Source organism: Theropithecus gelada, chromosome 4 (assembly GCF_003255815.1).
Source record: "Theropithecus gelada isolate Dixy chromosome 4, Tgel_1.0, whole genome shotgun sequence".
Lineage (NCBI taxonomy): Eukaryota > Metazoa > Chordata > Mammalia > Primates > Cercopithecidae > Theropithecus > Theropithecus gelada.
Window position 1 is genome coordinate 78,895,406 of NC_037671.1, and position 16,525 is coordinate 78,911,930.

The following is a 16,525-nucleotide window of genomic DNA, read 5'->3' on the forward strand; positions in this document are numbered from 1 at the left end:
GGAACCCCTCTAACGGCGGCGGCCCGGCTGCGTCTTCTCCTCCTACTCGAGGCGCCGCGGCGGCGGGGATGCGGCGGCAGCGGCGTCTACTAGCAGCGCCGAGCAGCAGGCGTCGTCAAGGTTCCCGGGAGAAGGAGGAGGAGGTGGTGGAAGCCCAGCCGTCAGCACAGTGCGCTGCACCAGTCTGCCGCCTCGCGCCGCCGCCCCTCCAATCTCCTCCGCTGGCGTCACGTGGCCGCGCGCGGGGGCGGGGGGCCGGCCGCCCCTCCTCCCTCCCTAGCGCTGGGACTCGCGGGCTTAGAGATGCTGCGCTCACGGGTGCGACGTGAGCCGGGCTTGCGCAGGCGCGCGCGGTCGCGCGGGAGCGGGACACCTGGGCCCCTCCTTGCCCCCTCCCGGCACGAGTGGCCCCATCATCCTTCCCCGCCCCTCTCCCGGGCATGGGCCCCTGCGGAGGAGTTCATTCACCGCCTCCCCACGGGTGACTTCTTATCCGCCCAGGATACGTCCTGGGAAACAGGACACGGGAAGAATGGGTGTTCTGTGGGCAAAGATGAGGTAGGCGTGGTGCTTTGGTCCTTACCTGACACTTACCTCGATTTCACTTGTGTTCCTGTTTCTTTGACCTCCACCAGCACATGCCTGTCACCATGACAAGAGAAGTGCACGTGTTATGCCTCTGAAGAAGCGAAGGGTATTTGTCTTCCATGCTTCAGCGATGGAGAATAGACTTTGGGGTCGACCCATAAACAAATTAACATATAATTGAATGAATGCTTGCATGTGTTCTGTAGACTTTTTTGCTATACATGGAATGAACAAAGCAATATAATTGCTAAATTAGGCCATTAGCAGTTCAGAGAAGAGGGAGAACCGAGAGGGGCTGCCAGGTGAAGTCTGCTGGAACCTAAAGAAATTGAGGTGAATCTAAAAAAGATAATCGCTCAAGAGGCAAAGGGCAAGTTAGTGTAGAGAGGAAAACAAAGTAATTGTGGTTTATTTTGAAAAATTGTTTAGATAAGGTATAGGAGAGCCTACCCTTGAAAAGTAACGAAAATACACTAATTGCAATTCATAATTTGATGGTTTCTCACGTAAAACAAGATTTTTGAGAATAGTCCAATAACCTTTTCATCTACTTGTTATTTAAATGTGTCACCTACTTGTTTAACCTTTTCTCCACTTGCTCATTTTGGATGCTACATTTTAAAGACCACTGAGTCAAGTGTCTTATTGTTCCTGCCCTTTCACACTGTTAATGTGAATGCTATCTTTTATCATACTGAAATGATCTATTTCCCAATTGACCTGGTTATATATTGTCTGTATTTTATATTGGAAGCATCCTAGATGGTAAGAATTATGTTTGGTTGTTTGATGAGTACCTAACCCAGTGCTATAAACAATAATTAATAAATATTTATGATGATAAAATATAACATGTCTTTCAGAGAATAATAAGGATTATTGTGAGTGGCAGGAACTTTATTGCAGAACTAAAGCAAACACAGACTTCTTTAAACGCCCTATTCTTGAAATTAACCAAATAAAACGTAATTTATTAATTTGTGAAATATATTTGCAAAACTAAAGTTTTCTGGATTGGAATGACAATATCTCAAGCCTCAATCCTAAATTATGTGTAACAGATTCTAGTAGTTATAGAAAAAAGAAATCCAGTCAAGTCTCTTCGTTTAGGGAGTAGATAAATATCCATTCATTTACTAGATCATTGGTGATCTAGCCAAGTTCGGATTAGTTCGAGCTTCACTTAAAAATTTGATTACTATTTCTATACTGTGGAATCCTGGATTGTTTACAGAGAACATATTTCTACCCATACCTCCATTCACACACGCAAAACCGCAGCATATTATTAATACTTAATAGAAGGAGAAATTGTTAAAACGGCTTTCCCTGGTCTTTCTTCTGCAGTGGAGGTCAACTTAAGTCCCTACTCACTAGGGGGCGCCAGTCACGTATAAGAAAATCATAGATGAGCTAACCTTCAACTGGGAATGGCGGTGACACAGGTATCCCGGTGTCCACACTCCACCTGTAAAAGTAGAATGTTTATTTACATTTATAAGCCGTCTAAACATATAGCAAGAACCAGAACATAAAACTTACCCAATCTGGAACCCTATTGCCTGGCATGAACAAGTGGTTTATAAATACCAGTGACTGCCCAGAACCAAAGCCTACCCAGTTTAGTTGTGCAAAGGGAAGGAAACCTGCATGTCTGCCACCTAGAATGACAGCCATCTAACCAAAATCTTGGTAGCATCATAACAGAATAAAAGCAAATACAAGCAACAACAGCATCTGCAAATTTTGAGAACAGAGAGTTCTTTCATGTGGATCAAATGCAAATAGGATACTGTTACCTACAAAACCTAAGGGAGAGGATATTTTATCATAAATTTTTTTTTGTATAAAAGAGCAATTTTTTTTTTTCTTTTTAGTAACAGGGTCTCGCTCTGTCAACTAGGCTGGATTGCAATGGTGCAATCATAGGTTACTGCAACATTGAATTCCTGGGCTCAAGCTATCCTCCTGCCTCAGCCTCCTAAACAGCTGGGACTACAGGCCTGCACAATCATGTCCAGCTAATTTTTTTATTTTATTTTATTTTATTTTATTTTATTTTATTTTATTTTATTTTATTTTTTTTGTAGAGAAGGAGGACTGGCTGTGTTGCGAGGCTGGTCTCAAACTCCCGCCTGCAAGCAGTCCTCCTGCCTTGGCCTCCAAAACCACTGGGATTACAGGCATGAGCCACCACGCCCAGTACAAAATATTTTTAAATGTCTTACAGTCCATACAAGGTTAGCAACATAAATCAAGCTATCCACCTTTTTTTTCCTAGTCCACCTTTCCATGTTGGTAATATTGTCAACAACCTCTGCTTTCAAAGAAAACTGAACTTGGAAGCCTGTTGAGTCAGGAGTAAAAAGAAATAACCTAATTAAAGAGTTTGTAGAGAAAGACTTTAAATCTTCTAGAAGTAAATTTTGCTAAATGGATGCTACTTAGAGAAAATGGAGAAAATTGTTGATAATACTAACTACTGTCTATCAGTTCCAATCTTTTGTTCTTTCTGCTCACTACTCCTCCCCGACGTTATAGCCATCATATAACACAGGTACTTGACTAACTTGGAATTACAATGTTTTCCACGAGATATGTTTCATTCAAACGTTTAAAGATTTTTACCTTTTTGTTACCTTGTATGAATTATTTTTATTTAAATGGACATAGATTATCTTGATAATATATAAGCACAGATAAAATAACAAAATAGAAACAAAATGAAAATCCCCCCATAATCTCATCTCCCATTCTAAATACATTTCACATGCCTATATAAGCCTTTTTTTCTTAACACAGATGGTTATTTTTTAATAATGCTACTATATAATCTGCTTTTTTAAAAAAATACATCAGGAATACTTTTCAACATAATACCAACTACTTAATATTCCATAATATGGATATACCCTCATTTATGTAGCCATTTACCCTATAGATGAGCATTTAGATTGTTTCAAATTTGAACTACTATATCAATTTGGCTATTAGTATCCACAGTATGCAATTTTGTGCACTTGTTTAATAACTCTTAGCATAAATATTTACAAGGGAAATTTCTGGGTCAAAAGTTTGGGACTTTTTTTGAGGGGGGGAGGTGGTTGTTTTGTTCTGAGATGGCATCCCACCCTCTCGCCCAGGATGGAGTGCAGTGGCACCATCTTGGCTCACTGCAACATCTGTCTCCCGGGTTCAAGCGATTCTCATGCCCCAGCCTCCCGAGTAGCTGGGATTACAGGTGTGTGCCATCACATCTGGCTAATTTTTGTATTTTTATTAGAGACAGAGTTTCACTGTGTTAGCTAGACTAGTCTCAAACTTTTGGTGTCATGCGATCTGCCCGCCTCAGCCTCCCAAAGTGCTGGGAGTACAGGTGTGAGTCACTGTACCTGGCCAAAGGGTTTTAAATTTACAAATTTTGATACATCGTGCCCACTTAACCTCCAGAAATAATACCAGTTCACAATTCCACCAAAATTTATGAAAAGGTGCTCATTTCCCCACCCCATTCTCTTTGCTGAATTTACGCTTTGAAATCATTACCTGTCTGAGAGGTAAATATTGATATTTCATTGTTGCTTGACAGATTATCATGTTTATTGCAATTTTAGCCTTCTTTCAAGAATTGCCTGTTTGAATTCTTTAGACATTTTCCATTAGTTGTGTCTACCTTTTCTTATTGATTTGTAAGAGATCTTCATATAATAAAGTTATTAACAGTTTGTCTGCATATGTTGCAAATATATTTTCCTAGTTTGCTATTTGTCTCTTACTAAATTTATTATAATGACTTTCGACTAGGCATATTGGATACTGGGAATAAGTTAGGTTCACCCACCACCACCTCCAACAGAATCATATATCAGAATGCCTTCTCAGCTTTGCAACCCCTGGTGCGTATTTCTAAGATACATATGCTACTCATTTCCTAAGAATGACAACTACAAATTACTTACATTGTATATTCATTGTTTCGGTGTCACCCAACATGTACACCCAATCTATATTCTTTACGGTCAAAGCCATTAGCCCAGTCTCTCTTCACAGAGCCATGTTTCAAGGCCATATCCCACACTTCTAGTTATACATGCAAGCATATAGTGATAAGAGGGCCAAACCATGGTGGTTCTGCCAGTTTTTCCTGGCTTGGTTATACCAGGAAAAGTTTTGTCACTCTTAATTGAAGTATTATCTGAATTGTGATTCCCTTCACTTACTACTCTAACATCTCTGTCTTCATGGATATCAACAAACTTTGGTCCAAAAAATCTGGTAATAAATTCCAAGTGTTAATGGGGAATGCCTTTTCACCCTCCTCTTATCTTCCTATTACTAAAGAGAAATCTGCTTTCAGGGTAGGAGAAGACAAAAAGAGCCCCTGAGAGGAAAAAAACTCACCATGATAGAGGAAAGAAACAGGCTGTATTTCAAGGACTTACTTTTAAAAACTCAAGACATCAGAAAAATACTTGGTTCTAGGAAAGCATTTAGTTTATTCCAGAAGCTATCTCCTACCAGCCATCCTGATGATCTGGGAATGCCTCTTAAGGAAAATGGTTATATGTGAATAAATGCTTAAGAACTTGCCAGTAAATGAACTGTAATTTTATGGACTCAGCAACTTTGCAATAGGACTCACCTGCCTGTGAACCACACAAAGATGAATGACCTCCCTCTGATCTTGGAGAAACTGTCTTGAACCTGAAGAATCCATACACACCATACACAAAAGCAAATGTGAATAACACCTAAGGGAAAACATTGGCTTCTGTAATATCACTTATATGTCTGTTCCCTTTTTCTCATCCTTATCGGCTCCTCCTCTTCTTTGTGGCCTGTGAATGTTAAAATTCAATTACTTCTGGCTGCTTTACAAGATTTTTTACTTATGTTATCCTTCCTGCCTAAACTATTATGATTATTATTATTTTTGGCTGAGCACAGGGGACTTTATTGATAGTACATGACAACATGGGGCTCCCTAGGTCCCTCCCTCTTCAAGGGGTCTGCATGGAAACTGTGAGGAGGGGAGATTCAGTGTGGTGGGGGATGAGCATGCCAGGGACTCCCCAACAGTGAGGGCCTCTCTCTTCCTCTTGTGCTGTCACTGGCGCTGGTGGTCCAGGGGTCTTACACCTTGGAGGCCATGTGGGCCATGAGGTCCACCACCCTGTTGTTGTAGTCAAATTCATTGTCATACCAGAAGATGAACTTGACAAAGTGGTCGTTGAGGGCAATGCCAGCCCCAGCATAGAAGGTGGAAGAGTGGGTGTCGCTGTTGAAGTTGGAGGAGACCACCTGGTGCTCAGTGTAGCCCAGGATGCCTTTGAGGGGGCCCTCTGATGCCTACTTCACCACCTTCTTGATGTCATGATATTTGGCAGGTTTTTCCAGATGGTACGTCAGGTCCACCACTGACATGCTGGCAGTGGGGACATGGAAGGCCATGCCAGTGAGCTTCCCATTCAGCTCAGAGATGACCTTCTTCACAGCCTTGGCAGCTCCAGTAGAGGCAGGGATGATGTTCTGGAGAGCCCTGTGGATGTCACACCACAGTTTCCTGGAGGGGTCATTCACAGTCTTCTGGGTGGCAGTGATGGTGTGGACTGTGGTCATGAGTCCTTCCACGATACCAAAGTTGTCATGGATGACCTTGGCCAGGGGTGCTAAGCAGTTGGTGGTTCAGGAGGCATTGCTGATGATCTTGAGGCTGTTGTCATACTTCTCATGGTTCACACCCACCCTGAACATGGAGGGGTCAGCAGAGGGGGCAGAGATGATGACCCTTCTGGCTCCCCACTGCAAGTGAGCCCCAGCCTTCTCCATGGCAGTGAAGACACCAGTGGACTCCATGACATACTCAGCGCCAGCATCACCCCACTTGATTTTGGAGGGATCTCGCTCCTGGAAGATAGTGATAGGATTTCCATTGATGACAAACTTCCCATTCTCAGCCTTGACAGTGCCATGGAATTTGCCTTGGGTGGGATCATACTGGAACATGTAGACCATGTAGTTGAGGTCAATGAATGGGTAATTGATGGCGCCAATACCTACTTTACCAGAGTTATAAGCAGCCCTGGTGACAAGGCACCCAATACGACCAAATCCGTTGACTCCTACCTTCACTTTCCCCGTGGTGTCTCAGAGATGTGGCTGGCAATGCGAGAGAAGATGTGGCTGTCTGACAAACAGGAGGAGCAGAGAGCCCTGCCTAAATTATTTCATGCACTCTCATAGCCTTGATTGCCATCTGCATTCATAACTCTCAGATATATATGTTCAACCTAGGTCTTCTTTCTAGCTCATGTATCTCATAGCTTGTGTGGTACTTTCTCCTTAATATAACTCAGGCATCTTGAAAATCAACATGTTAAAAACCTATCTTCCCCTCCCCACAGTGCACACATGCAAAAAGTAATCAATGACATTTTATAATATTCTCCCTTCTAACGGATATCTAATTCATGACCACCTCCTATTAATTCTGCATACAAAATATATCTTGATTTTTTCCACTTCTTCACCTCTACTGCATATAGTTTAACCAAAAGTTCTATCATTTCTCTCCCACCTTAATCACTTCAATCACCTTTATTTTTATTTTATTTATTTATTTATTTTTTTGAGACAGAGTCTTGCTGTGTCACCCAGACTGGAGTGCAGTGGCATGATCTTGGCTCACTGCAACCTCTGCCTCCCAGGTTCAAGCGATTCTCCTGCCTCAGCCTCCTGAGTAGCTGGGATTACAGGCACTCACCACCATGCCCGGCTAATTTTTGTATTTTTAGTACAGATGGGGTTTCACCATGTTAGTCAGGCTGGTCTCGAACTCTTGACTTCGTAATCCACCCACCTCGGCCTCCCAAAGTGCTGGGATTATAGGCGTGAGTAACCGCGCCTGGCCTCAGTCACCTCTTAACTGATCTCTCTGCATCCATTTCTTGCCCCCTACAATTTATTCTCACACAGCACTTTAAGTATCTTTTAAAATTGCACATCAGATCATGGCATTTCTCATCTTAAAATCTCTTAATATTTCTAGTGCTCTCAGGAAGCTCCAAAGCCTCCATATCTAGAAGCTTAGAACATTGTAAGTCTTTCTTCTTGTCTAATGAAAATGTGATCTAGAATGCCTATCATTCATTTACTACTTCTGCTTTTAATATACAGGGAAGCTAATCTGGACCTCTTTCTGTTTCTCCAAAGAGCCAAGCTTCCCTTGACTCAGGGCTTTTGCACATAACGTTCTCCCTCTTGGAATACTCTTTCACAACTTCTAACTAGAGCTAATACCCACTTTACCTTAAATGTATGACTTAGGAAAACTCTGGCTCCCATAACAGGGTTAGATCCCCATTGCACACATGTTCATAGTGTCTTGTACTTTTTTGTCATAGTATTTGTATCATTTAGCATTAGATCTGATTAAATATTACAGAAAAACCCAAAAGAAAAGTGCCTAAAACAAAATAGAATCTTTTTATTTTTCACTTCCTTAAAGGATGTCAGGATGTGGACAGACCAAAGTTAGTAGAGGTAAAAGAGCCAGTATAAGGTAAGCACATAATAACAGACCTTCAAGATACATAAAGCAATATTTGACAGACTAAAAAAATAATTAGACAAATTTAAGATTATTGTTAGGGAATTTAATACCCCTATTATATAGTTAATATAATAAATTGGCAAAGATTAATTATAATATGGAAGAGTTGTATTACACTGTAAATCATTTGACCTGGTGGAGGCCAAATTAATGGGCCCGAAACACTCACAAAGATCTATAATTCTATGGGCTGTTAAATAATTCTTAATAAATTTCAAATATGAAATAATATAGAACTTGACCACAAGGGGATTAAATGGGAAATCAATAACAATGAAATATCTATACAAATTTTTAAGGCCAAGCACAGTGGCTCACACCTGTAATCCCAACGTTTTAGGAGGCAGAGGCAGGAGGATCAATTGAGGCCAGAAGTTTGAGATCAGTCTGGGCACACAGTGAGGCCCTGTCTCAACAACAACAACAAAAAGTATCCAATCTAAATAATAGTTAAAACACAGCATACTAACATGTATGAGATGCAACTAAAGCAGGCTTTATAGGAAAATAAATAATTAGAAGAAGAAATTGCAATCAATGTTCTAAACTCCTAATTTAAAGAGCTGGAGAAAAACCGTAAATTAGAATAAAAGTAAACAAGAAATAAAATAATACAGATAAGAGCAGAAATAAAAAAATAGAAAGCTGACAATTGAGAAAATCAGCAAAGCCATCATTTGGTTCTTTGAAAATAGTAAGAAAATTTATAAATCCTGACATATTCTGATAAAGAAAAAAATAGGGAATAAAAGAATGTTATTACAGAATCTCAGGCATTAAAAGGATAATAAGAAAGTTTTATAAAAGTTTTATGCTAGAAGATTTGATGAATTAGATAACATAGACCAATTTCTTAGAAAATACAACTTATCAAAACGGAAACAAGAAGAAATGTAAAATTTGCATAGTCTTGAAAGAAATTAAGTTCATAATTTCTTAATATTCTAACAAATAGCTCTATGCTTAGACAGCTTCATTGCCAAATCCTATGAAATATTTAAGGAAGAAATGTTACCAGTGTTACACTCAAACTCTTTCAGAATAAAGAGAAGGTAACTCTTCTCAACTCATTTTATGATGTCACCATAAATCTGATACCAAAACCTACCAAGGACTCTTCAAGAAAAATAAATTATAGTCTAATATTCGTCATTAACATACATGCACAAATCTTTTAGAAATTTATCAAATCAAATTCAACAAGATATAAAGAGGATAATTAATACGTATTTCATGTGTATGTACCCAAAACCAGTGTCAAAATATGTGAGGCAAAACCTGATGGAGTTGCGAAGAAAAATAAACAACTTCAGTATTAGAGACTTCAACACTAATTTCAGTAATTGATAGGTCAAGCATTCAGAAAATCAGTAAGAGTGTAGTTGATCTAAAGAACACTCTCAGTCAACTTGATCTAACTGACATAAAATATTCCAACCAACAACAGCTGAATATACTGCTTCCTCGAGCTCATGTGGAACATTCACCAAGATACACCACATTCTGGGCTATAAACATACCTTAACAAATCTAAAAGAATAGAAATCATACAAAGTATGTCCTCAAACCACTATACAATTAAATTAGAAATCAACAATGGAAAGATAACTGGGAAAACCAGAAATGTTTGGAGATTAAACAGCGTATTTCTAAATAACATGTAGGTCAAAGAGAAATCTCAAGAGAAATTTTAAAATACTTTGAACTAAATTAAAATAAAAATGCAACTTATCAAAGTTTGTGGGATGCAGCAAAAGCAGTGAGGTTTTCATAGTATTAAAAGTATATGTTAGAAAAGAAAAAAAGGTGGAAAGTTATTAAGCTTCACCTTAGGAAACTGGAGAAAGAAGAGCAATGTAAACTCAAAAGGAAGCAAAAGAAAAGAAATGATAAAAAATCAGAGCAGAAATCAGTGAAACTGAAAACTGGAAAACAACAGAGAAAGTCAACATAACCAAAAACTGCTTCTTCGAAAACATCAATAAAATTGAAATCTCTATCCGTGCTAAGAAAAAAAGAAAGAAGATGCAAATTACTAACATCAGAAATGAAGGAATGGTCATCACTACTACTCCCATGGATGTTAAAAGAATAATATATGAATACTCTGAACAAATTTATGCCCACAAATTTAATAACTTAGGTAAAATGGACTAATTTCCTAAAATATACATATTACCAAAATTCATACAAGGAAGATTAGAAAATATGAATAGAATTATATCTATTAAGGAAACTGAATCCATAATTCATTAACTTCTAAAATGTAAAGCACCTTGTCCATTTGATTTCATTTGTGAATTCCATCAATATTTAAGGAAGAAAGGATACAAATTCTCACCATCTCTTCCAGAAAATAGAAGTACAGGGAACACTTTCTAACTCATTTCATGAGACCACTATTACTCCAATACCAAAATCAGATAAAGATATTATAAGAAAGAAAACTACAGACTAAAATCTCTCATAAAATAAATGTTAAAATCCTCAATAAAATATACCAAATTGAATTCAATAATGTATAAAAATAATTAAACATCAAGACCAAGTGGGATTTATTCTAGTTATCCGAGGCTGGTTCAAAAATCATTCCAAATAACTCAAAAATCAACATTTAAAAGTCAGTCAGTATAATCCATCACATCAACAGGCTAAAGAAGAAAAATATGATGTTATCAACTGGTGCAGAAAAATCAGTTGACAAAAAACTAACACCCATTCATAAAACAAACTTTCAGCACACAAAGGATAGAGAGAACTTTCTTAACTTGATAAAGAATATCTAAAATTGGCCTACAGCGGATATCAGACTTAAATGACTAACTGAACATTTTCTCCTTAAAATTATAAATAAGGCAAAGATACCCTGCCCCACCACTCCTAGTTAGCATCATACTGGAATTCCTAACAAGCACAATAAGATAAGAAAAGGAAATAAATGTATGTAGACTGGAAAGGAAAAAATATAACTGTCTTTATTCACAGATAACATGATTATCTATGTGGAAAATCCCAAAGGGTTATCAACAACAAAATTCCTAGAATGAATAAGGGACCATAGGAAGTTTACAGGATACAAGGATAATATACAAAAGTTAATTGCTTTATCAATAATGAACAACTTGAAATGGAAATTTGAAAAGCAATGCTATTTACAATATAACCAAAGACAATGAAATACTTAGGTATAAATCTAGCAAATTATGCACAGAATTTGCATGTGAAAATCTATAAAACTCCAATGAAATAAATGAATGGAGATATAAATAAATGGAGAGATAAGATATTCTATGTGCACTGGTTGGAAGACTAAATATTATTAACATGCCAATTCTTCCCAATTTGGTGTACACATTCAATGCAATGTCAATAAAATCCCAGCAAGCTATTTTGTTAATATCAACCAACTGATTCTAAAGTTCATATGAAAATGTAAGAGACTTAGAATAGCTAACACAATACTACAGAAGAACACAGTTGGAGAACTCACACTACTTGATTTCAAGACTTAATGCAAAGTTACAGTAGTTAAGACCTTGTTATATTGGGGAAGAATAGACACATAGAATGATGGAAAGAATGTAGAGCCTAGAAATTGACCAACATATATATAGTCAACTTATCTTTGACAAAGAAATAAAGAAAATTCAATGGAGAAAGAATAGCCTTTTCAACAAATAGTCTAGAATGTCCATGCAAAAACAAAACAAAACCTATAGAGAAACATTACATCTTTCACAAAAATTAACTCAAATTGCATTGTGGACCCAAATGTAGGATGCAAAACATAAAACTTCTGTAAGAAAACATCAGCAAAAATCTAGGTGACCTTGATTATAGTGATGAGTGTTTAGATACAACATCAAAAGCACAATCTATGAAAGAAAAAAATTGATGTCATTAAAATTAAAAACTTCTGCTCTGTGAAAGACTATTTACAGAATGAAAAGACAAACTACAGAACTGAAGAAAATATTTGCAAACACATATCTGATAAAAAGGCTTGTATCCAAAATATACAAAGAACTCTTAAAACTCAACAATAACAACAACAGCAAAACAAACAACTCAATTGAAAACATAATTTAAAGATCTGGACACCTCATCAAAGAAGATCCACAGTTGGGAAATAAGGAAATGAGACACTCAACATCATTTGTCATTAGGAACTGCAAATTAAAATAACAATGACATACCACTACATATTTATGAGAATGGCTAAATTTCAAAAGAAAACCTAACAATTCAGAAATCATGCCTATATATTTACCCAACTGATTTGAAAACGTATATCCATAAAAAAAACCTCAACATGGTTCTTTCCACCATCTTGTAGTCTGTGGAGGCCTACTGGGAAAAGGACTTCTAAAAGGTAAATCTGTTTGGAAGGCTGTTTTCCAAGGCCACTTTTGATGGCTCTAAGTGGGATCTCTGGAACCAAAGGGAGCACACGGCTCTTCTTAAAATTGAAAGTATTTGTGTCCGAGATGAAACTGAATTCTGTTTGGTCAAGAGATGTGCTTCTGTGTACGAAGCAAAGAACAGCGCAGTGATTTCTGCCAGCAAACCAAACAAAACCAGAGTAATCTGGGAAAAGGCAACTTGTGCCCGTGGAAAAAGTGACATTGTTCGTAATAAATTCCAAAACAACTTTCCTGCTAAGGCCATTGAACACAAAATCAATGTGATACTTTTAGGTAATTAGATAGATATTAGCAGCTGGGAGGGGATAAGAAAAGAGAGCAGAAAGGCTGTCACTAAGACAGCCCATGGCCCACCTAAGTTCACCACCAGAACTGCCCTAATTCCACCCTAACAGTTGGAGTTTGTGGTAAAGTCTGGGGGCCAACACATCCTGGAGGAGAAAGTAGGGCACAGGTGGAAATTACTTAAAGTGGCACATGCCCAGTAACATAGAACTGTGTCCTCAAGTTCACCCCATGCTCATTATACCATCATTATAATAAAATTTACATGTGCTTTTACAGCCGCCTACCATGGGCTTTTGTTAACAAAATATGAGGAAGAACATGCACAGTTTAATTTTAGCTATATGTCCATATATTGCCAATAAAATGACATCATCTTCTTACTCAGACACAGGCCAAACCCTAACTCCTTCCCACAAAACCTGCATAAAACCTCTCTGAGTTTTGTAGAGAGGCTGATTTCACTTCGCAGAGATCAGCCCACTCTCTCTCTCTCTGAGAGTGTATTACTGTTCTTCAGTAAACTCTGCTTTGAGCTTGCATTTTGGTGTTAGTTTGCAATTCTTTGCTCAGTATCACAGGAACCGAGATTACTGGCTCTGTTGATCTTCTAGGTTAAAGAATCCATTCCAACACAGAATTTCCAGTAACAATACTGTACCCCTCAAGGACTTAAACTAATGAAAAGTAAATAAATAAGTGGATTTGTTCTCTTGCAAAACAAAACAAAACAAAACAAAACAAAAACCTGCACAGAGATGTTTATACCAGCTTTCTTCATAGTCACCAAAAATTGGAAGAAACCAAGATGTCCTTTAATAAGTGAATGGATAAAATAATTTTGGCACATCCATACGATGAGATATTATTCAGCAATAAAAAGAAGTGAGCTGTCAAGACATGAAAAGACATGAATAAAACTTAAATGCATAAATGAATATTGCTAAGTGAAAGAAACTAGTCTAAAAAGGCTACATAATGTGTGATTCTAATTATCTAACATTTCTAAAAAGGCAAAGCTCTAGAGACAATAAAAAGATTGGATACCTTGAGGTACTGGAAAACTTGAGGTTTTGGTACTAGGTCAGAACCCCAGCATACTGCAACAGCCCTGTGGAAAAGTGGCCAGAGTCTTTGTTACATGGGTCCCTGATCCCATATTTCCTCACTGGACAAGTTCTTCTGGCTTGGGTCTCCAGCCACCCCACACTGGACTATGGAGCCAGTAGTAGCTCTGCAGCTTCCTGGGACAGAGCTCCCAGTGGAAGGGGCAGGTTGCCATCTTTGCTGTCTTCCAGCCCTCACCCTTGCTGTCTCCAGGCTCTGGAGCATCCACAAGACCAGGTGCTGGTCCAGACCCCCAGAGGAGCACCTACCTCACATTAAAGTGTCTTGTCTGTTCTCCATGAAGGTCCTAGTCCTCACTTCTCACTGGGCACGGCCGCCTGACCTGGGACTCCAGTACAACCACCATGCCCCTACCTGACTACTTCAATCAGGGACAGCCCAGCAGTTAAAGGAACACATACATGCAGAGATGAGAAAGAACAAATGCAAGAACTCCAACAACTCAAATGACCAGAGTGTCTTATGTTCTCCAAATGACTACAGTAGTTCTCTAACAAGGTTTCTTAACTAGACCGAGTTGGCTGAAATGACAGAAATAGAATTCAGAATACAGATAGAAACAAAGATCATAGAGGCTCAGGGGAAAAGCAAAACTCAATCCAAGGAAACTAAGAATTACAAGAAAACAGATGGATAAATTCCTGAACACATACACCCTTCCAAGACTGAACCAGAAAGAAATTGATTTTCTGGACAGACCAATAACAAGCTCCATAACTGAATCAGTAATAAATAGCCTACCAACAAATAGAAGCCCAGGACCAGAGAGATTCACAGACATATTATTCTAGATGTACAAAGAAGGGGTGATATCATTCCTATTGAAACTATTCCCAAAAATTGAGAAGGAGGGAATCTTCCCAAACTCAGCATTAACCTGATACCAAAACTTGGCAGAGACACAACAAAAAAAGAAAACTTCAGGCCAATATAATTGAGGAACACTGATGCAAAAATCCTCAACAAAATACTTGCAAACCGAATCCAGCAGTACATCACAAATTGAGTCCACCACGATCAAATATACTTTATCCCTGGGATTCGAGATTGGCTCAAAATAAGCAAATCAACAAATGTGATTCATCACATAAATAGAACTAAAGACTAAAATCACATAATTATCTCCATAGATGCAGGAAAGGCTTTCTCTTCATGTTAAAAACTCTCACTTAAACTAGGTATTGAAGGAATACACTTCAAAATTATAAGAGGTATATATGAAAAACCCACAGCCAACATCATATTGAATGGGCAAAAGCTAGAAGCATTCCTCTTGAAACTGACACAAGACAAGGAAGCCCTCTCTCACCACTCCTATTTAGCATAGTATTAGAAGTCCTTGCCAGAGCAATCAGGCAAGAGAAGGAAATAAAAGGCATCCAAATAGGAAAGAAGAAGTTGAACTGTTCCTGTTTGCAGTTGACATGATTCTATATCTAGAAACCTCGTCATCTTAGCCCAAAAGCTCCTTCAGCTGATAAACAACTTCACAAAGTTTCAGGATAAAAAAATCAATGTATAAAAATCATTAGCATTTCTATACACCAACAACAGTCAAACCAAGAGCCAAATCAGGAATGCAATCCCATTCACAATTGTCACAGAAAGAATAAAATACCTAGGAATACAGCTAACCAGAGAGATGAAAGATTTCTAAAATGAGAATTATGAAACACTGCTCAAAAAAATCAGAGATGACACAAATGGAAAAACATCCCATGCTCATGGACAGGAAGAATAAATATCATTAAATGGCCATACTTCCCAAAACAACTTACAGATTCAATGCTATTTCTATCAAGCTACCAACAGTCTTCACAGAACTAGAAAAAACTATTTTAAAATTCATATGGAACCAAAAACAGACCAAATGACCAAAGCAATCCTAAGCAGAAAGAACAAAGCTGGAAGTCTCACATTTTCCAACTTCAGTTATACTACAGGGCTACAGTAAACAAAACAGCATGGCACTGGTACAAAAACAGACACATAGACCAATGAAACAGAATAGAGAGCCCATAAATGAGGCCACATACTTACAATCATCTGATCTTTGACAAAGCTGACAAAAACAAGCAATGGAAAAAGGACTCCCTATTTAATAATTAATGCTGGGATAATTGGCTAGTCATATGTAGAAGATTGAAACTGGATCCCTTCCTTATACCACATACAGAAACCAACTCAAGATGGATTAAAGATTTAAATGTAAAACCCGAAACTATAAAAACCCTGTAAAATAACCTAGACAATACCATTCTGGACATAGGAACTGTCAAAGATTACATGACAAAGATGCCAAAAGCAATTGCAACAAATGAAAAAATTAACAAATGGGATGTAATGAAACTTAAGAGCTTCTGCACAGCAAAAGAAACTATCAACAGAGTAAATGGACAACCTACAGAATGGGAGAAAATATTCACAAACTATGCATCTGACAAAGGTCTAATAGCCCACATCTATAAGGCACTTAAACAAATTTACA

General features: G+C 38.1%; 1 pseudogene; it reads right to left on the reverse strand.

The window, feature by feature from the left end:
* Positions 1-5,721: 5,721 nt before the first annotated feature.
* The window catches only part of LOC112622612, a 44,023-nt pseudogene continuing 33,219 nt past the window's right edge, over positions 5,722-16,525 (reverse strand).